This window comes from Vigna unguiculata, unplaced genomic scaffold, assembly GCF_037176805.1.
Source record: "Vigna unguiculata cultivar grain cowpea cultivar isolate G323 ecotype 2 unplaced genomic scaffold, ASM3717680v1 ptg000146l, whole genome shotgun sequence".
In the NCBI taxonomy this organism is placed as follows: domain Eukaryota; kingdom Viridiplantae; phylum Streptophyta; class Magnoliopsida; order Fabales; family Fabaceae; genus Vigna; species Vigna unguiculata.
Window position 1 is genome coordinate 26,685 of NW_028196788.1, and position 22,250 is coordinate 48,934.

The 22,250-nt window shown below is 31.2% G+C and overlaps 2 non-coding genes across 2 annotated transcripts; both read left to right on the plus strand.

Moving 5' to 3' along the window:
• Positions 1–9,327: 9,327 nt before the first annotated feature.
• Positions 9,328–9,401, plus strand: TRNAP-UGG (transfer RNA proline (anticodon UGG)). Its single transcript has one exon. It is a non-coding gene; the product is annotated as a tRNA-Pro (tRNA).
• A 165-nt stretch (positions 9,402–9,566) lies between these two features.
• TRNAW-CCA (transfer RNA tryptophan (anticodon CCA)) lies at positions 9,567–9,640 on the plus strand. The gene has a single exon. It is a non-coding gene; the product is annotated as a tRNA-Trp (tRNA).
• Positions 9,641–22,250: the final 12,610 nt, after the last annotated feature.

The following is a 22,250-nucleotide window of genomic DNA, read 5'->3' on the forward strand; positions in this document are numbered from 1 at the left end:
GGTAGATTGGCCCACACTGGAACTTCCGCGTAATAATTCTACCAAAGACGATCCTATTACAGGAATAGCTTCGGGTACGCCTGTTACTATTTTTACTGCCCAATAACCAATTTGATCCCAAGGTAAGGAATAACCAGTTACACCAAAAGATGCAGTTAATACAGCCAAAACTACACCCGTAACCCAAGTTAATTCGCGAGGTTTTTTAAAACCACCTGTAAGATACACACGAAATACGTGTAGAATCATCATTAAGACCATCATACTTGCCGACCATCGATGAACTGATCGGATTAACCAACCAAAATTAGCTTCAGTCATTATATATTGAACAGAAGCAAAAGCTTCAGTAACGGTTGGGCGATAATAAAAAGTCATAGCAAATCCTGTTGCTACTTGGACTAAAAAACAAGTAAGTGTAATTCCCCCTAAACAATAAAATATGTTCACATGAGGCGGAACATATTTACTGGTTATATCATCGGCAATCGCCTGAATTTCAAGACGTTCTTCGAACCAATCATAAACTTTATTGAGATAGGTAACCCAAAGGAACCCCCCCAGAGAACCGTATATGCGAATTTCATCTCGTACGGCTCAAACAAAAATACCCAAATATTGATTGTAACAAAAACAGATATCCGTAATAGAAAGTTTGAAACTGCTTTATTTAATCCTATGATTCTAATTTTCTCTTACGATAAAAAAGAAATAAAAATCCGAAAGCTATTCTTTTTTGTTATAATGCCAAAATATCAAGTCGGCGCACCCGTCTTTATCGTGATCTTTTAAGGCCTCTTGAATATTCTTTACTTCTTTTTATTTGTATAATGTGAATTTACTGCTGTCTTCTTTATTCTTGAATTTTTATTATTGATAAGGATTCTCTTGTTAGGACCATATGAATGAATAAAAAAAACCTCAGATTCATACTAGAACCACGATGATTCAAAACAATTTTTAATCGAAGTCCAAAAATTCCCTGAGTAAGAATTGCTGGATCATCACTTCTTCAATGAATAGATAAAATATAATGAAAAAATTCAAGGAAAGGTTTGTCCTTTGCTCAAAATAAAGACAAACTGGAGAAGCTTGAAAGAATCAAAATTTTTCAATATATTTTTAGAACTCTTTGAAAAGGTTTTTAAATCCAGTTGCGAGGTCTAAATATTTAGTATGAATCATAGTATTAAGATTTTTAGAATCTATTTTCTATATTCCGTGCTCCAGATACTAGATTAAATATCTGACGGAATAAAACCATCTATATCAAGATGACAGACCCATTTTATGTTCTGTACTTTCAATAGGACCAATTAAAACAAGTCACACACTCATATTCCGGAAATACAGAAACAAAGAAATTCTACGATCAAACTACCACATCAACATGGAATAGACTAAGAAACAATAAGAAACCTAAAGGCTTCACTTTCTATAAACTAATTACTCGATTCTTGTGAATCTAATTGATAGAAATTCCGTCCAATAAAATGGACGAATTATAAATCTCCAAAATAATAGATAGAAATATCGCAAATAGAGCCATTGCAACACCCATCAAAGGAGTAGTTCCCCACCCCGGGGCTACTTTACCATATTCTGAATTTAAAGGTTTCAATAAATTCCCTACAACAGTTCGTCTTGGACCAGATCTAGAATTATCCTCAACGGTTTGCGTAGCCATAAATACTCTTTTTTATTCATTTAGATCTGTTGACTTTGTATACCATTCCGCTGTAAATATAAGGATCTTATCCTATAGATCTATTGTGATCTGGAAACTTTAGAATTAAAATAATGGAAACAGCAACTCTAATTGCCATCTCTATATCTGGTTTACTTGTAAGTTTTACTGGGTATGCCTTATATACTGCCTTTGGGCAACCCTCCCAACAACTAAGAGATCCATTTGAAGAACATGGGGACTAGTTGAAGTAATGCGCCCTCCCTATTGGGGGCTCATTACTTCAATTAAGATAATAAAAAATTATTTGACCTTTTTCGTCGGAACTTTAGGAGGTTCTCTAAAAAAAATCGCGAAAAAAATAATTCCTAAAGTTGAGACTAAGAGGAATGTATAAACCAAAGCTTCCATAAATTTAATCGTGGTTTACAATTATAGCTTTCATACCTGTTTCTTGGGGTGGGGCTCTTTTCGAAAAGAAAAAAAAGAATAAATGCAATGATTCCAATCAAGATTTATCTAGTTCTTTATATGAAATTCAAAATTATAAAAAAGTAGAAAAGAACAAAAGAATGTTATACTACCTGTCTTCTTGTAGTTGGATCTCCAAGTTTTTGGAATGCTCCAAATTCTACTTGAGCATCTAAATCTGGGTCGATACCAGCAAAAACATCTCTGAACAAAGTTCTAGAACCATGCCAAATGTGCCCGAAAAAGAATAGCAGAGCAAATGAAGCATGCCCAAAAGTAAACCAACCCCTTGGACTGCTACGAAAAACACCATCTGATTTCAAAGTAGCACGATCTAATTCAAAAATTTCCCCCAATTGAGCACGTCTAGCATATTTTTTCACAGTAGCGGGATCACTATAACTTACTCCATTAAGCTCACCACCATAGAACTCAACAGTTACACCTACTTGTTCGACACTATATTTCGATTCTGCTCTTCGAAAAGGAACATCGGCTCTAACAATTCCGTCCCCATCTACTAAAACAACTGGAAATGTTTCAAAAAAAGTAGGCATACGACGTACAAAAAGCTCATGTCCTTCTTTATCTCGAAAAATGGGATGTCCTAACCAACCGACGGCTATTCCATCTCCATTGTCCATTGAACCAGCTCTAAATAACCCCCCTTTTGCTGGATTATTTCCGATGTAATCATAAAAAGCTAATTTTTCAGGAATTTTAGACCAAGCTTCTGATAAATTTTGATTTTCGGCTAGCCCAGCACCAACTCTTCGATATATTTCTTGCTGGAAGTATCCCTGATCCCATTGATACCGAGTAGGACCAAATAATTCAATGGGGGTTGTTGCTGAACCATACCACATAGTTCCAGCAACGACAAAAGCTGCAAAAAAGACAGCAGCAATACTGCTAGAAAGGACAGTTTCAATATTTCCCATACGTAATCCTTTATACAGACGTTGGGGTGGACGCACACTAAGATGGAAAAGACCCGCTAATATGCCCAACGTTCCTGCCGCAATATGATGAGAAGCTATCCCCCCCGGAACAAAAGGATCAAAACCTTCCACACCCCACGCGGGATTTACGGATTGTATCCTTCCAGTTAGTCCATAAGGATCAGACACCCATATTCCGGGACCATACAATCCTGTTACATGAAATGCGCCAAAACCAAAACAAGCCACCCCTGCAAGAAATAAATGAATTCCAAAAATTTTTGGCAAATCCAAAGAAGGTTTTCCAGTACGTTCATCACAAAAGATTTCTAGATCCCAATAAACCCAATGCCAAATAGCCGCTAAAAAGCACAAGCCTGAAAACACTATATGTGCTCCGGCCACACCTTCGTAACTCCAAATACCCGGATTCGTTATAGCCCCTCCTGTGATATTCCAACCGCCCCACGAATTAGTTATTCCTAAACGAGTCATGAAAGGTATAACGAACATACCCTGTCTCCACATTGGATCAAGAACAGGATCAGAGGGATCAAAAACTGCTAATTCATATAGAGCCATCGAACCGGCCCAACCAGCAACTAGAGCTGTGTGCATTATATGAACAGAAAGCAAACGGCCCGGATCATTTAAAACAACAGTATGAACACGATACCAAGGTAAACCCATGAAAAAATACCCCTTCAACAAAAAATAGACACTATGTAACTTTATTGCACTGGAAAAAAATGAATATAGCCTTTCAGTAGATTCTCTTGGAAAATGGAACAATCATATTTGTCGAAATCAAAGAAACAGATTTATTCTATACCGGATAAGTAACAATACGCAATGGTGGGGAGACGAAAGGGGTTGACAACTTTCTCTATGACTATTTAAATAAGTAAATGCAGACATATTCGCTTATCACCCCAATGACCCATTTATAACAACTCGACTTTATTTAGTCTTCTTTTTTATAAAAAAAAGCAATATTAATATAAAATCAAGTAAATCTTTTTTAACACGATAAGCTAATTCTTACGTTTCCACACTAAAGTGAGATATATGACTTTATTATTTGTCCTTTTTATGCCCATTGGTGTTCCAAGAGTACCCTTTCGAACCCCCGGGGATAAAGATGCATCTTGGGTTGATATATAGTGCGACTTGTCAGATATAGTAGGTTATATGGGATTTACCCGTTTCTCCCCCGATCGAGATATCCCCGCTTTCACCCCCAAAAGAGAATGATGAAATCATAAAGATAAAAAAATGGGGAGCGTGAAGTGTAATGAAGTACTATTCTATCGATTTTTTCATTTTTAGATAAAATTTCCAGATTATTACTCGAAATTATGAATAATTTATGGTTGGCTTAATTGGACCAATAAAATCAAGTACCCAGGCTCTGTGTAGAAAAAACCAATTGGTAATATTTCTACGATCACTACTTCTATCATATCTATATATTGTATTTTACAAAAAACATTAATAAATTCAGAAAAGGAAGAAGTTCTAACAAAAATACATAGTTTTGGACTATTTGTTCTATATGTGCAAATCCAAATCGGGCAGATCTTTACTCAGAGTAGAAAAGAAACCTAAAAGAATTGAAAAAGTCCATTCAGAAACAAGAAAATTACATTGTGATTCGGCTTCGATCTCGATGAAAGCAATACATCAATGAGAAGATAGTTCACTAAATTAAGTATATTCTTCTTTTTTTTTAGTTCGAAGAAATCCATTAGAAAAAGAGAAAGATTAAAATCGACACATTGATTCCTTTTTTGCTTATATAATTTTTGATGAACTGTATGCATCAAAAGGTGCATGTACGGCTTTTAAGGAAAAAATGGAATCCTAATCAATCGACTTTATCGAGAAAGATTACTTTTTTTAGGTCAAGATGTTGATAGTGAAATATCGAATCAACTTATTAGTATTATGATATATCTGAGCATAGAGAAAGAGAATAAAGAATTGTCTCTGTTTATAAACTCTCCGGGGGGGTGGGTAATACCTGGAATAGCTATTTATGATACTATGCAATTTGTACAACCAGATGTACAGACAGTATGTCTGGGATTAGCTGCTTCAATGGGATCCTTTCTTTTGGCAGGAGGCACAATTACCAAACGTCTTGCATTTCCTCACGCTTGGCGCCAATGATTCTTTTCTTTGAGAATATATAGAATAGATATCTATCTATATATACTATACCTTCGCCATAAAAACCAAAGTAATAATAGCATGGTATTTTGAATTCCATATGCAATTTTTTTGAATCATTTAATTATATATAGAAAGAGTAGTATGAAAAAGAGGGTATTTTCCATTTTATCTGATCTATAAGAAACCTAGTTTCATTTTAGTAGTGTCGCATACTTTTTTGTTTTTTTTCATACCAGAAAGCTTGTAACAATTTTTATTTGAATCAGAAGAAAACTTAATATATGAAAAAAAAAAGAAACTTTTGGATTGTTGAATACCAAAATGATATAAAAAACAACGGAACCATCGTAGTATTTAAAAATAGATTCAAAAAGAAAGTTGGTTATTCTATTGTTTATTATTTAAGGATCCGGATCCAAAAGACCTAGTAGATTTTGTACTTCTTTTTTCTTTGATAGAAAAAAAGAAATTTGTAAATGTAGAAACAAAATTCATCGAAGAAAATACTCTACTCTATCCATAGAGGAAAAAATGAATTGCATAAGTACAAAAGCCGTATGCATCAATACGCAGAAAATGCTTGTACGGTTATTGAATATACTTTTTGCCCTTTATCTTATTTGTCTTTGTCCCTTTTCTGTTACCTTTATTTTGGGAATAAAGACAATCTTTAGCAATCTACCAATATAGTAAAAAGAATTCTAAAAAGATTTATCAAGATAAGGGAAATACTACTTAAGTGATATAATCAGGGTAATGATCCACCAACCTGCTAGTTCTTTTTATGAGGCACAAGCGGGAGAATTTGTCCTGGAAGCGGAAGAGCTACTGAAAATGCGTGAAACTATCACAAGGGTTTATGTACAAAGAACGGGCAAACCTTTATGGGTTATATCGGAAGACATGGAAAGGGATGTTTTTATGTCAGCAGCAGAAGCCCAAGCTCATGGAATTGTAGATCTTGTAGCAGTTGAATAAAAAATTGGTGGCAAAGGTTATTCTAATTAAATACAAGATTGGAAATTTAATTTTTTACTCTATCTTACTTTACATTTTAAAATAAAATCTCTAAGAGTTAATCTATTAATATAGTATATATAATTAATATAGGCTATAAATAAGGAATATAGAATATAAGTAATTCACGGTTAGGATAGATCTAAACCTGCTCATTATACAAAAATATAGATATATATAGTACGACTTACCATGCCAACTATGAAACAACTTATTAGAAACACAAGACAGCCAATCCGAAACGTCACAAAATCCCCAGCTCTTCGGGGATGCCCTCAACGTCGAGGAACGTGTACCAGGGTGTATGTGCGACTCGTTCAGCTTAAATACTAAGAAAAAACAAATTAAAATTTTTCAGTATTGGTAATCAGTTAAGATAGTGTGAATGCAAAAACTACATTCACACTATCTTAACTTAATATATAATTCTTTTCTATATAATTATATAATTCTTTACATTCTTCTATCTTGTATAAAATTTATGGTTTCGATTGGTGCAAAACCAATAATACACATTTGCAATTTCATATGAGAAGGACTTTCCCATCGGTAACAAAAAAAAGTTACCCGTTAAGCGGAGAAAATACTATTTCAATTAAAAATAAAGTATGTCCTTAATGAATGTATTTTGATGGATTTTGTAAGAATGGAATAAGAGGGTCAGCTACCCAGCAAATTTTCATAATTAAATACCGTTACTATAGAATTAGATTTGGTTGTGAAAAAACCTACTTACTCAATATTGCATGGGTAGAGCCACAGAGTGTGAACTGTACAAGTTAACAATAACATTCATTAAATGAATCAAAAATGAAAATAAAAAGGCTCCGGTGTATAGAGAGGACCTGGTCATTTCTAAAAAAAATCATAGAAACGAAGGAACCCACCAATTCATTATAAAAATATGTGTCCTATTTCATTTACTATTTTTATTTTATTTGATATCTAGTATCTATACAATTTCTGATTTTGAGGTTAAATGTTTAATATAAAAAATCGTGGTTGGGGCGGGTTATAGTAGCAAGAGCCGTTGGAATTTTTTTTTATACATCGGAAGAATCCATTTTTGTTATTAATAGACTAGGAAGAAAAAAAGAATAACTGAAAAATGAAAAAGTTATTCCTGAAAATATCATTTATTAAATGACCAGAATTAAACGAGGATATATAGCTCACAAACGGAGGACAAAAATTCGTTTATTCGTATCAAGTTTTCGCGGAGCTCATTCAAGACTTACCCGAACTATTACTCAACAGAAATTGAAAGCTTTAGTTTCGGCTCATCGGGATAGAGATAGGAAAAAAAGAGATTTTCGTGGTTTATGGATTAGTCGAATAAATGCAGTAATTCGCGAGAATCAAAAAGTATCTTATATTTATAATAATTTAATGAATAGTCTATACACCAAGCAATTGCTTCTTAATCGTAAAATAGTTGCACAAATTGCTATATTAAAAGAGAATTGTCTTTTTATGATTGCCGATAATATCATAAAAACTTAAAACCCCTTATTTACTGCAGGAAGGTATAGACTAGAAATTTGTTTATTTTGATAGCTTTATCATACGATAAAGCTATCAAAATAAACAACCATGCTTAAAAAATTATTCTTCGTTACCTATTATCTTTTTTATTCCAACAAAAAAATCAAATGGAATTATCCTAATTTTGAACAAAACATCAATCCATGTTTAATTCGAATCTAAATTCAAATTGGATTTCGAATTTTTAATTTCTATTTTTTTTTCTTAAAGGAGTAATTTTAGCAGTCGACTCGCTTTTTTCAAATTGTTTTTCGTTATTAAGAAAAGGTAACGAAGATAAAATACGAGCTTGTTTTATAGCAACAGTAATTAATCGTTGTTGTTTTAAGGTCAATCTATTTACACGTCTAGATAATATTTTTCCTTGTTCACTAATAAATCGACAAATTAAACCCATGTTTTTATAATCAATTCGGTCCCCCGATTGAATCGGGGGCAAACGTCTACGAAAAGATCGCTTGGATTTAATAAAGAGTCGCTTAGGTTTTTCCATAGTTTATTTATTCCTATTCCAAAAATAACATTGATTTAAATAAATATAATTATAATAAAGGATTTGTATTTTTTTTCTTCTTTAGCATATGTTGTTATATAACGACGGGGACATCATTTTCTCAATTCCAATCGACTAGGCGTATTGTGTCGATTCTTGTTAGTAATCTATCTAGAAATACCGCTTTATTCCTTATTTAGACTCTTTTTATCACAACCAGTACCTTCCAAAAGAACACTTTTACTCGGATATCTTTACCCTTGGACATGACCCTCCTTTGGGTTTTTAATTCACTTATAACTCTTTTCGGATTCGAATCTAAGAATCTAAGAAAAAGATGAAAACAACTAAGATAAGATAAAAAAGAAGAATTCGAAAAATTATGAAAGATTTCGTTCCAATTTAATTGAATCTAGTACAAAAAGAATACAAGGATCTGTAACTATATTTCGTTTCAAATTGCCAGTATTTTCGTTTTTTTAAAGTATTTTTTATGATATTGTTGCCCCAACCTATGGATTTCTGCTTTCACTTTCTTTTTCATAGGAATTGAATTAATAATTCAATTCCATTGAAGCCTGGACCAGATCCCGATCCCGAGTGTCACTCCGAATTTCAATGAGGCCAATTTAATCTTTCGTCTTTATCTTTCCTAAAAAAAAAAAAAAGAAGAGTAGGTTAATTACACATATTTAATATATAATTGGACCTTTCATCTTCTTCACCCCTTCCCGTGTCAATAACTAAAATTAAAAAAAGGGGAATATCAATGCATCTGGAAAAAAACGATTGATCTCTATCAATAGACCCGCCAAAGCCCCGAACCATAAAGTACTTACTACTGGTGCCACGGAAAGATATGTTTTTAGATCTCGCATTTCAAATCCTCCTTTCTTTTTATTATTTAAGTATTTTTTCTCTGTTGATATATATCAACAGAGAAAAATGTGGAAAACAAGACAAAGATTCTTTACAATAACACTATAAACAAATGGAAAAGGGATGTAGCGCAGCTTGGTAGCGCGTTTGTTTTGGGTACAAAATGTCACGGGTTCAAATCCTGTCATCCCTATCCCTAACAATTACTTATTCTATGATATTCCGTATTCTATAATATTCCATATTCTATGAGATGAGCAATAAACCGGGAACCTGTGAAGACGAATTCCAATTGAACATACATACTGAATATCTATATGCAAAATGGATTTGGATCATATAATTTTATGAAAACAAAACGCTCTTAGTTCAGTTCGGCAGAACGCGGGTCTCCAAAACCCGATGTCGTAGGTTCAAATCCTACAGAGCGTGATTCTAGTATTATTCGCCTGATAATTACACTGAAATAATTGAACATTCAAAAGAAAGTCTGAATTTTATCCTTGTCGATTAGGATTAAACTAAATAAATAGGGAATCACAAAAAAAGAGACATTAATGAATCAAAGATCCAACTGATCACCTCGTCGGTATTGTAAATATGCAGTTACAAATAATCCAGCCAAAGTAATAGGAATTAAACCTAACACGATTCCAAATAGAAAAACTTCAATCATTTTTATTTGTTCGAAAAGTAAAAAGAAAGGTAATATAATATCTAGCCTTAAACATAAATCTGTATTGATCATAAATCTCAACGATCGAGAATTGTAAATTGACATAGTAAGGAATTCTAGAATGTCTTATACCAAAATTTACTATTCCTCTCAAAATTACAAATCAAATAAGTCGTATTTTACTAAGACCAATAAATAGAGACGAGGTTATAATTAAAACCGATAGTAAAAAACCGAAATAACTAGTGATAGTGGGCATATAGAAACTAAATGAAATATGTTCGTTCTTTTTATACATATGTTTATAAAGCACTTCCCTAAATTTCCATTTTTGAGAGAAAAAAGAAGATAAAAAATCCTACTTGAAAGATACAATTCAAAATTGGCAATTCCTCAATAAATTCAATTATTAGAGACGAAAAAAAAAAAAAGAAATAGAGTAACATAATTTAGAAATAAATTCCTCATCTGTTACATCTACCCATCCTGTGATTTCAAATCAACATACTTCTTAATCAACTCAGGAATTAAGTAAACTGATCTAATGAAAATATTTAGTATTATTCTATAGATATCCAATAGAATTCTGTTTATATTGGAAAAAGAAAAGAAAAATTATGAATATTCAAACAAAGAATAATAACTCTGTTATTTCATTTTATTTCACTTTGAATTAATGTAGAAGAAAATAGAAAAAAAGATCTTCAACAACCACAAAAAATATATTTATTGATTTGGCAATAATTGAATTATTAAAATAGAAAATCTACTTTATGAATTATCTACTTTATTAATTATTAGAAACCCTTTTCTCATATTCCGATTTTAATGGATCTTTAGTTTCTAATCCAAAACTAATAATTTGAAATGTTAAGAACCTTCCTTTTATACTATTACTCTAAAAATTTAATATAAAAAAAATTTTTATATACCCAAACTTTGCAAAATTTTCTATCGGATTTTTGACTACATAGAGACAATCAATGAAAAAAGAAGAAAAAAATCTAGTACTAAAATTTTACACTGATTGTGAAATTTCATTGCTCTGTTAGAAGAAGGATAGCTATACTGATTCGGTATACTCAAAAGACACCGTTGGTACAAAATGGACGATCTAACAAGGATTCTATTTCAGTAAATTTCGCCTTACTGATCTCGTCTTTTATGGACTCGATCCCCCCCTTTTGACTGTACAAGAATATGTGGAGTTCAAGATGTCTGGAAGCACAGGAGAACGTTCTTTTGCTGATATTATTACCAGTATCCGATACTGGATTATTCATAGCATTACTATACCCTCCCTATTCATTGCAGGTTGGTTATTTGTCAGTACAGGTCTAGCTTACGATGTATTTGGAAGTCCCCGCCCAAACGAGTATTTTACAGAGAACCGACAAGGAATTCCATTAATAACTGGCCGTTTTGATCCTTTGGAACAACTTGATGAATTTAGTAGATCTTTTTAGGAGGCTCCAATGACTATAGATAGGACCTATCCAATTTTTACAGTACGATGGCTAGCTGTTCACGGACTAGCGGTACCCACTGTTTCTTTTTTGGGATCAATATCAGCAATGCAATTCATCCAACGATAAACTTAATTTGAATTATAGAGCTATGACACAATCAAACCCAATATGAACAAAATGTTGAATTGAATCGTACCAGTCTCTACTGGGGGTTATTACTTATTTTTGTACTTGCTGTTTTATTTTCAAATTATTTCTTCAATTAATTAGAATTAATAGAAGAAATAGGAATAGTCAATAATATATATATTAAGAATTCTTTTATCCCATTCGGAAGGATATCATTTCATAATTATCTATGACTGTTTGTTAATGTCTTTAGCATGACTGACTACGTGATTAAATGTGGAGGAAAGTGGGATAAATGGCCGATACTACTGGAAGAATTCCTCTTTGGATAATAGGTACTGTAACTGGTATTACTGTGATCGGTTTAATTGGTATTTTCTTTTATGGTTCATATTCCGGATTGGGCTCATCTCTGTAGTAATCGTATTCTATTTGGGTTTTTGAAATGAAAGTGTAAGAACTGAACAGGGATCCACTCTTTCTTTGACGAATGCAAGTGGATCCCCCTTGAGTTCTTAAGAATTCTAATTTTTTTTCATATAAATGACTACTTCTTCCGATGTTTCAAAAAATTCCATTTCATTCTTTTTTTTTTATTTGTTCACTACATATTATTTTACATATTATTTATATACCATAAAAGATTATCTGGCAGAAAGATTCTAAGTTGGAAAAAAGAGAAACTAAGATATAGGATTTTTCAGGAAGGGATTCAAAAATAGTATTTTATTGATATTTTTAGAATATTTCTATTTCAACACAAACAAGAAGGAATAGGAATCGGACTCTAGGAAAGGACAAAGAAAAAAAAAAAAAAGAAAAAACAAAGAATCCCCCTTAGAGTAACTTTTCGATATTTGAATATATATATATATTTTCTATTATACAGATATTATACAGAATATAATTACAAAAATTATCAAAAAAATTGAGTTATTTTTACGAGTTTAATATGTTGATAAATACGCGGAACTAAAAATTCATTTCGAACAATTGAACCTTCTCAAATTGTTTCTTCTTAAGAACTAAAAAGATTTGTGCTAAAATAATAGATGCCAAGAAGAACAAGAGACCTTGAACACGTAATGGATCTTGAAGTACTATTTCCGCATCCCCCTGACCAAATCCACCGACATTAGGATTACTTGTTAATGGCTGATCAAGTTTGATAGATTCACCTTCTGAAACAAGAAGTTCTGGTCCTGGAGGTATAATATCAATCACTTCACGCTCATCTAATGCATCTACTATAGTGATTTCGTATCCCCCTTTTTCTTTTCGTATGATTTTTTTGACTATACCTGCTGCTGTAGCATTATAAACATTATTATTACTCTTGCTCCCGTCAAGATAAATCTGGCCCCTTCCCCTGTTCCCGCCTACATATATAGGATATTTTAAGAAATGAATATCTCTTTTACTAGCGGGATCCGGGGAAAGAATAGGAAACGTGATTTCATTATATTTCTGACCAGGAACAGGGCCTACTACAAGAATATTTTTTTTTGTAGGGCGATAGTTTTGAAAAGACAGATTGCCTATCTTCTCTTTAATCTCAGGCGAAATACGATCGGGGGGTGCCAATTCAAAACCTTCCGGTAAAATAAGAACAGCCCCCACATTCAAAGTTCCCTTTTTACCATTAGCTAGAACTTGTTTCACTTGCATATCATAAGGAATTCGAACAACTGCTTCAAATACAGTATCAGGAAGTACCGCTTGTGGAACCTCAATATCCACGGGCTTATTAGCTAAATGGCAATTGGCACAGACAATACGACCGGTTGCTTCTCGGGGATTTTCATAACCCTGCTGTGCAAAAATTGGATATGCATTTGAAAAGGGTGCTCGAATTATTATATATATCATGACCGATATAGAAATGGATCGGGTAATCCCTTCCTTTATACAAGAAAAAGCATTTCTAGTTTGCATGGTCTAATCATTGATCCTGAAAATTTCTACAATAAGATTAGGTAGGTCACTCGCATAGTTCCCTATCCAAGGTGGGAACCCCTTTTTTATTTAACTTTTTTTTAAAGAGGGGAAAATGAAAAATTATCTTTTTTAGATAAAAACTTGAAATTCATTGAAGTAAATCGGTTTTTCTGTCAATCATTCATTGAATGATAAATCACTACAAGTGATGGAGATATGCGATTTAAATAACGGAAAATCCAATATTTTAAAATTGTATCTAAAATGACTGGAAAAGTGGACACAAGACCGGATATAATTTGATCATTTTGAGCAAATCCAAAATCTTTATAAACGAAGCCAAAAAGTAGTTCCCACCCATGGGTTGAATGGAATCCTATACATAAATCAGTTAATAAAAGAATAGAAAAAGCTTTTATTGTGTCACTTAAATTATATATAAATTCTCGAACCAAAGAGTTAATAAGAACAAGTTCTTGATTACCAAGAATAGAATAACCGCTTAGAATAAAGAAACAAATTATATTTGTGGAGAAGTGCAAAATCGTATTCATACGATCTTCATTGTGTGTTTTGATTAATTGGATTGTTTCTTTATAAATTCCAGTACGAAGGTTTTGTATATATGTTTTCGGACATTCCTTTAACATGTCATCTAAGAAAAACAGTTCCTCTAATTCTATGAATTTGTTTAGAATACTCTTTTCTTTAATATCATTCAAGAAAATTTCGGATTGACTAGTATTCCACCAATTAATAAACCAAGATTCCAGACTTTTCTTAAATGTGAAAGAGATACACCAGGGCAAAAAGACTATAGATGTAAGATATAGAAGGGGAATGCTTTTTTTTTTTTTCATTTTTCGTCTTTAATGAACTTAACTTCATCTCTTTCGTCAACTCTATATGATAATAACTTTTCTATCAAGTATAAGCTTCATTACAAGTTATAGAGCTTCTAGATAAATTTAGATTGTATTTTATCATTTTTTTTTACTTAAACTTCGGAAGTTAGCCTTTGCCTTCTTTAATTGAGAAAAAAGAATACATAAATCGAATAAGAAATCGAAAGAATTCACAGTCAATTCCAATCCAATGAAGAAAAAAATATTGTTTCGAAAGGATATTAATTGCTAAGATTCGAAGAAAAAAGGATTCTTTTTAGAAATACACCAAGGAGCACTTCGAGTTATGACTATAATATTCAAATTTCGAAATCAAAAAATGTCCCATCTATAAAAATAAAAATTGAAATATTTTGCAAAAAACAGTTTTTTTTCAAAATATTTCAATCGGTACACTAAATAAATAGGACAATTCTGAAACTTTTTGTGCAATTTTATTTCTAGTTAAGTCCAATTTTCATCAATAAAGAAGCGGTACACCTAAAAAAAAAGATAATTCGCCAGCTCTATTTGCAATTTCTAGTGGAGTCAAATTATCTTCAATACGAGTCAAGGGAATAAACCCCTGTTCTATTGTTTCCATATAAACGAGACTCTCATAAGTAAGAGTACGAGTCAAAATACTTCGTTCTTGAACTCCTGTTATTATTCTGATAGATTTAATCTCGTTCATAGGTATTTTGAGAATAATACGACGATTTTTTCCAGGAAATCCCCAACGAAGAAAACATACTTCTTCTTTATTTTTTTTATCGAAGATATCAAAACCACCGCCAATATCCCACAAAATAATCCACCACAAATAAAAACTAATAAAGAGACCCCCAATTCCATAAAAAGCCATCGCGGCCCCTTGTGGAATAAATGGAAAATTACTAATTTCCTGAGAAAAAAGGAAAAGACCCATACCGAGATAACTGGAAATTGCAACCAACAATAACCCCAATGAACCTAAAAAAATGATAAAGGCTGAAAAGATATTGCTTATTTTTCGAGACTCTGTTATAGAATAGATCAGTACTTCTTTTGATCTTTTTTTTAAAATATTCATTACCCCCTCTTTTTCTTTTTAAGAATAATAATTGTGGAATAAAAAACCCCAGAATTTTACTTGTTTCTAAAGTAATTTTCATCAACTGGCGCTACTGAAATGTAAACCTTTAGGGGGAATTCATCCAATTGCTTCCAGCTCTAAAAAAAAGATCTATAATATTTTTCCCTACTTACCGCCGTATCTAAAAAATCTTGTTTTTTTGAACATAAAGAAATAAAGAAGCCATTGCAATTGCCGGAAATACTAGACCCACTAAAGGAACAAAAATGGAAGGAAAGTTTATCATAAATAAGGGTACCTCGATTTACTATTTGTACTATATCTATTTTTATTTTTGTCGATTTTTATTCTTATTTTTATTAAAAAAGACAGTCTATAATCACTAGAATTCCTATATCTTTATACTTAGTATATAGGAATTCTAGTGATTATAGCTAAGCCGATATATATCAGAATATACCCTTTTATGATTCTTAGTATTTTTTTATTATTCTTTTATTTTATTACTTTGATCCTGTATGTTTTGATTTTGTATTTCAATTCCATAATTTCTTTCCTTTTTAGTCAAAGAAAAGAAATTATGGAATTGCAATAACTCAGTTACAACTCCCTTTAAAAGATTACGCGGTACGATTGAATCAATTAAACCCTTATTGAATAAAGATTCAGCTACTTGTGAATCTTCGGGCACTGTCTTATTCAATGTTTGTTCAATTACTCTTTTACCAGCAAATGCAATATAAGCGTTTGGTTCGCCAATAATGATATCCCCCAACATGCCAAAACTAGCTGTCACCCCACCCGTAGTAGGAGATGTAAGTATCGATACATAGAATAATTTTTGAATTGTTTGATAATAATATAAAGCAGAAGAAATTTTAGCCATTTGCATCAAGCTCAAACTTCCTTCTTGCATACGCGCTCCTCCGGACGAACATACGAGAATAAGAGGTAAAAGTTGATTAGTAGCATATTCTACCAAACGGGTGATTTTCTCACCTACTACGGATCCCATGCTACCTCCCATAAACTTAAAATCCATAATACCAATTGCTACAGGAATACCATTTACTTGACCTGTCCCTGTTTGAACAGCCTCAGTTAATCCTGTTTTTCTTTGATAAGAATCAATACGATCTTTATAAGGTTCTTCTTCTGAATGAAATTCAATGAGATCCAGAGAAACCATGTCTTCATCCATAGGATTCCAAGTACCCGAATCAATCGAAAATTCGATTCTATCTGAACTGTCCATTTTCAAATGATATCCACAGTATTCACAAATATTCCTTTTTGATTTCCAAAATTTTTTATAATTTAATTCATAACAATTTTCGCATTCAATCCACAAATGCGTCAATTGTTCACTTTCATGGAGATTCATATAATTTTCTACTAGAGTGGAATCACTATCATTTGTATCATTCGTACTAGTTATTAAACTAAAACTAGAATTCTCACTTTCACTACAATTTCTGACCTTACCTAAAAAGTAACTATAAAAATAACTGTCATTATATTCGACTATATTACCAAAAATGCAACTATCAACACAGATTTGAGAATGAAAATAACTATCAATGCAACTATTAATATAATTGTTCCAACTAAAAGGAGTATCATACATGGAATGATCGTAATCACTCTTAATAACAGTATTCAGATAGCTAGAAAAAACCCTTAGAAAAGAATGATTGTTGTTAATCTCCAAAGTTTTATTTTCAATATCTAAATATATGGAATAACTGTTCTTCTTATTATCCCTAACTAAAAAAGTTTTATCAGATAGGAAATCCTGTATGTTATCGACACCTACTAAATAATCAAAAGAATTATAACTAGAATTATCACGATCATCCCACCTCTGAATTTTTTTATCTATATCAGTTAAAATTTTGGGTTCTTCGCTTAGACTGGTATTCTCAATAGGACCAAGACTCTCCATTGATTTACTTAATTCACACCTGTATTCGAACTTCCTATTAAGTAACTTAGAATTGAACCACCATTTTTCCATAGAGTTTTTTCCTGTATTTCCATAAAAAAAAATGTATAGTCATTGGATGAAAAATCAAATAATAGAAATATTCCATTTTGAATATTCTATCTCATTTATTTACTATCAAAAAAAAGTATATAAATCAAATAACTAGAATTAATAACTGAAAAAAATAAAGAGCGAGTCAATATTAAAAAGAAATAACAATAAAATAAGAAGAAATATGAAATAAAAAAATCACCTCATAGGGGGGAATCTATTTAAAAGTCCAATTACTATATTTAGTTACTCTTTTTTTTCCTATATTCTCTCTTTTATCTCTATACAATTTTTCATTTTTTTTGAAGATTTATGAAAATTTCATGAATTGTCTGACTATATAAAATTGCATTCTATGATTCTATATAAACAACAAGAAATAAAAAAATGAAGTATGAATATAACAAGAGAGCGGGGAGTTTTGTAAATCTATATACAAATAATCTACACCCCCTTTTTGATTTCATTAATTGAATTTCGTTTGTTGATTCGAGCTAAGTTCTATAAAAACACCTGCCTTTTTTGAAATATGCTGAACAGTTCCTGTAGGTTAAGCGCCCCTTGTCAAGGAAATGAAAGAATAACAGGAATATTGAAATAGGTTTAATTCTTTATAGGATCCACTTTCTGAAGATATCTTCCCTCTCTTTGGGGTCGAACATCCCTTAGCAACAATTCGATAAACAGCTCTTTGGGATAGATATAGATACCCCCCCTCCAAACGTACAGGAAATTTTTATCCCCGTACGGCTCGAGAATATCAAAAATTCTATGTATTTCGAAAATTATGATGTAAAATAGAGCAATAAAATCATCAAATCAATTAAACAATGACTGAAGTATTTTTCTTTCGTATTTTCTTTCTGAAAAAAAAAAACTCTTCCTATTTGTACCTCCATAACACTCAATTTGAAAAATTCTCAAAAAACTAAAAAGAAAACCAAGCAGCAGCTATTTCATTTATTGAGTGGTCTCTACTCCTCTTTCTTGCCCGTATTTCGTTTCTTTATCATTCATTTCTTTTTTCTAAAATTTTTGATAATAGAATTGATGATACAATTTGAAAATGGTATTTCCTTAATTCCCTGATTTTTTAGCTTTTCTTTGAATCTTTGGGTTTAGACATTACTCCGGGAATCTTCAATTTTTTAAAAAAATGGGAGCAACATACCTGTTTTTCTCTGAAAGAATCATAAAAAAAGTTAATTCCTGCGGATAAACTTTTTGATAAAAAAGCAATTTTACAAATTTCAACCATTTTTTTTGAACCTGGCTGAAATAAGATCCTTTCTATTTTTATAAAATAAACAGACTTATTAACTTTTTAGAATTTATTAAATTTTAGATACTTGCTCCCGAGAAATGAATAAATTCGAGTTCCATCATGTACTATTTACATCATTAATCCCTTTCCTGTCCCAAAAACAAAAAAAGGGGTCTAGTGGAACAGAACAAATGATGTCAAGTCAAGATCATGTTCGTTTGTAAAATACTAGAAAAAATGGCGGATATCAAAATCCACCCCTAATTTAATCATGTCTTTCAAGCCGCACGTTGCTTTTTACCACATCGTTTCAAACGAAGTTTTACTCTAACATTCCCTTAGCTTAGATCCAGTATGTAATTATCGAATCGTGAATAGTGATTGATTCATTCGCTACATAAGAATCTATCCTTTTTTTTACGTTTCGGTTTTTCTTATATATAATGAAAACCTTTTTAAAAGTAAAGACATAAATGAAAATGAACTTGATATTCTAGCAATATATTTTCTACTCTATTCTATTTTTATAATTTGTAAAGTAGAAAAATGATAATTTTTTTTTTCAAAAAAAGGAGGGTCCCTTTTAATTATGCGATACAATCTGTATTCAAATATGATATACATCCTAAATAGATATGCTCTGGGACGGAAGGATTCGAACCTCCGAATAGCGGGACCAAAACCCGTTGCCTTACCGCTTGGCCACGCCCCATTTTCCATTTTACATTAATAAAGACTATTATTGATATTGGTTGTTCGTCAATTCCAGTTCAAAAATTTCTATAAAAAAAAAATTTTGCGACTAGTATTTTATATGCGTATCTACATATCTATCTATATCTATAAATGGATATAGATAGATAGGATAAAACTAAATTGATTGATCATTACATACAATTCAATTAAGATATTATATAGAAGGAAGTATGATTTCTTCAATTTTTTTGATTTCAGAATAAAAAATATTTTGAAACTGGAAAAGTTCAAATAAAAGAAGGATTCTCGAGATTCTTATCTTATTTGATTCATTTTTTTACTTTTATTCATAACTCTTTATTTTCCTTTTTATTGTATTATGTATATAATGCAATAAAATTGAAAATTAGAATGAAAAAAAAAAAACAAAAATAACTTTTATTTTTTTTAAAAGAACAAAATGTTTGTTATGCTTAATATCTTTAGTTGGATCTGTATTTGTATTCACTCCGTCCTTTATTCCAGTAGTTTTTTTTTGGAGAAATTGCCCGAAGCCTACGCTTTCTTGAATCCAATTGTGGATATTATGCCAGTAATACCCGTACTATTTTTTCTTTTAGCTTTTGTTTGGCAAGCTGCTGTAAGTTTTCGATGATATTTTTAATTGAATAATGTCGTAAAAAAATTCAGAATTTTTCAGAAAACTAAAACACGAACATTTTAACAATTTATAAGATCAGATAAGTCTTACAGTGTGACTTCTGGATTCCAATATTGAAATTTTTCAATATATAGGAAAAAAAGGGACCTTCTCATCATTTACGTTTTTTGAATTGAAAAAACCTAATCCGATTATTCGATTGGAACCCCTCACCAATCGAATACCTAGATTACAGAAAAAAAGGATTTTTGGTCAAAAGAATTATTGATAATTTGTAATAAAATAATCTACTCTTACTATCAATTCATTTTCGAAACTCATATATATATATCTCCTCATATCCTAAAAAAACTTCATTTTTTAGAAACTTAGTATCTTAGTATTAAAAGAAACAAAATATGTTGTAATATAAGAGAATCTATTCTCTTTCTTTGTCGTTTTTTAATTATCTTGGAGATTTCATAATGCTTACTCTAAAACTTTTTGTTTATACGGTAGTGATCTTTTTCGTTTCTCTTTTCATCTTCGGATTCCTATCTAACGATCCAGGACGTAATCCAGGACGTGAAGAATAGAATAAGAAAAAAGTGGATTCTGTGTTTTCTTGCTTGTGCGGAATTTTGAAATATTTTTAGGATTTTCTCTATTTTAACATCTTTAACTAGTAAATAAAAAAAACAAGTTCAAAAAAAAATACCAAATTATCAACGGAAAGAGAGGGATTCGAACCCTCGGTACAAGAATTTGTACAACGGATTAGCAATCCGACGCTATAGTCCACTCAGCCATCTCTCCCCAATTGAAAAAAAAAAGAATTACTTTGTTTATGTTATATCACATAAACAAGAAGAACAAAAAGGGAGCTTAAAAAAAAAAGAGACTTGCTTTTTTTTTATTCTTTTTTATCTTATCTATCTTTTTTTTATTATTCTATATATTTTAGTTTTCTTTTTTTCTTTTTATACAGCCAATGAGCCCGGCCAGTACCTAGTCGGGCTCTTTTTCTTTTATTCCCATGAATATTGAAGAAAAATTCTTTATTTGAATATATTTTATTCGAAAAAAAAATATTTGTAAAAATATTTGTAATTAAAAAAAAAATAAGAGATACGGATAGATTCCTATGAGATAAAACCAAAATAAGATAATATAAAAATGTTCTCTTTTCTTACTCCCTCTCTTTTTTCTGGTAACGTAAATTGTATATATATATAACCTTCAGCAAAATAAAAAAATGAAAATTATCCCGTTTTTCAAATTTCATTAGAAGATTCTCTAATGAAACATGTCAATACTCGACTTATTAGAATATTATGCCTCCCATTTCTTTATTTTGTCTGATTGCTTTGTTCAACAAAAGATACAATAATGATATTGTAGCGGGTATAGTTTAGTGGTAAAAGTGCGATTCGTTTCAAGGACCCCCCAAAAGTTAAGGGATCCCCCATTTGATTCATATGCCGATCAAAAACTTTATTTTTTACTTAAAGGGACTCCTTTATACCCCTCGATGAATTATTTGCGGTATAATATACATTATTGTAATTTGTATACAAGAAGAATCAAATCGAATTTGACAAATTGAGTTTTAAAATTATGAAACATAAGTTTTTGGAATTGGATCTATAATCCGAATTTTTTGAGTATTACTAAAGGATCTATGGAGAGAATATACAAAGTTTCTTTCTAATCGTAACTAAATCTTCCATTTTTTTGCATAGTAAAAATTGAAGCAAAATAGCTATTAAACGATTCTTTTAGTTTACTAGAGACATCGACATTTTTTTAGCTCGACGGAAATTTTCTTCTTTTCCTAAAGATTTTCTGAATAGAAATAGAGAACGAAGTAACTAGAAAAAAAACATAGATTGTTAGAATATTGCTCTTCTAGAGGGATCATCTAAAAAGCAAGATATTTGAAACCTATTCATACAAAAAGGCTGACATAGATGTTATGGGTCAATTTTTTTTATTGTCCATCTCTTCATTCCGTAAAGGAGCCGAATGAAACAAAAGTTTCACGTTCAGTTTTGAATTAGAGACGTTAAATCAAAATGATGAATCAACGTCGACTATAACCCTTAGCCTTCCAAGCTAACGATGCGGGTTCGATTCCCGCTACCCGCTTCTATTTTATTCTATTAAATCTATCTTTTTTCTTCGAGAATGAATCTAGAATTCTTAAAGAATTTGTCAATTCTTCATTTTCATT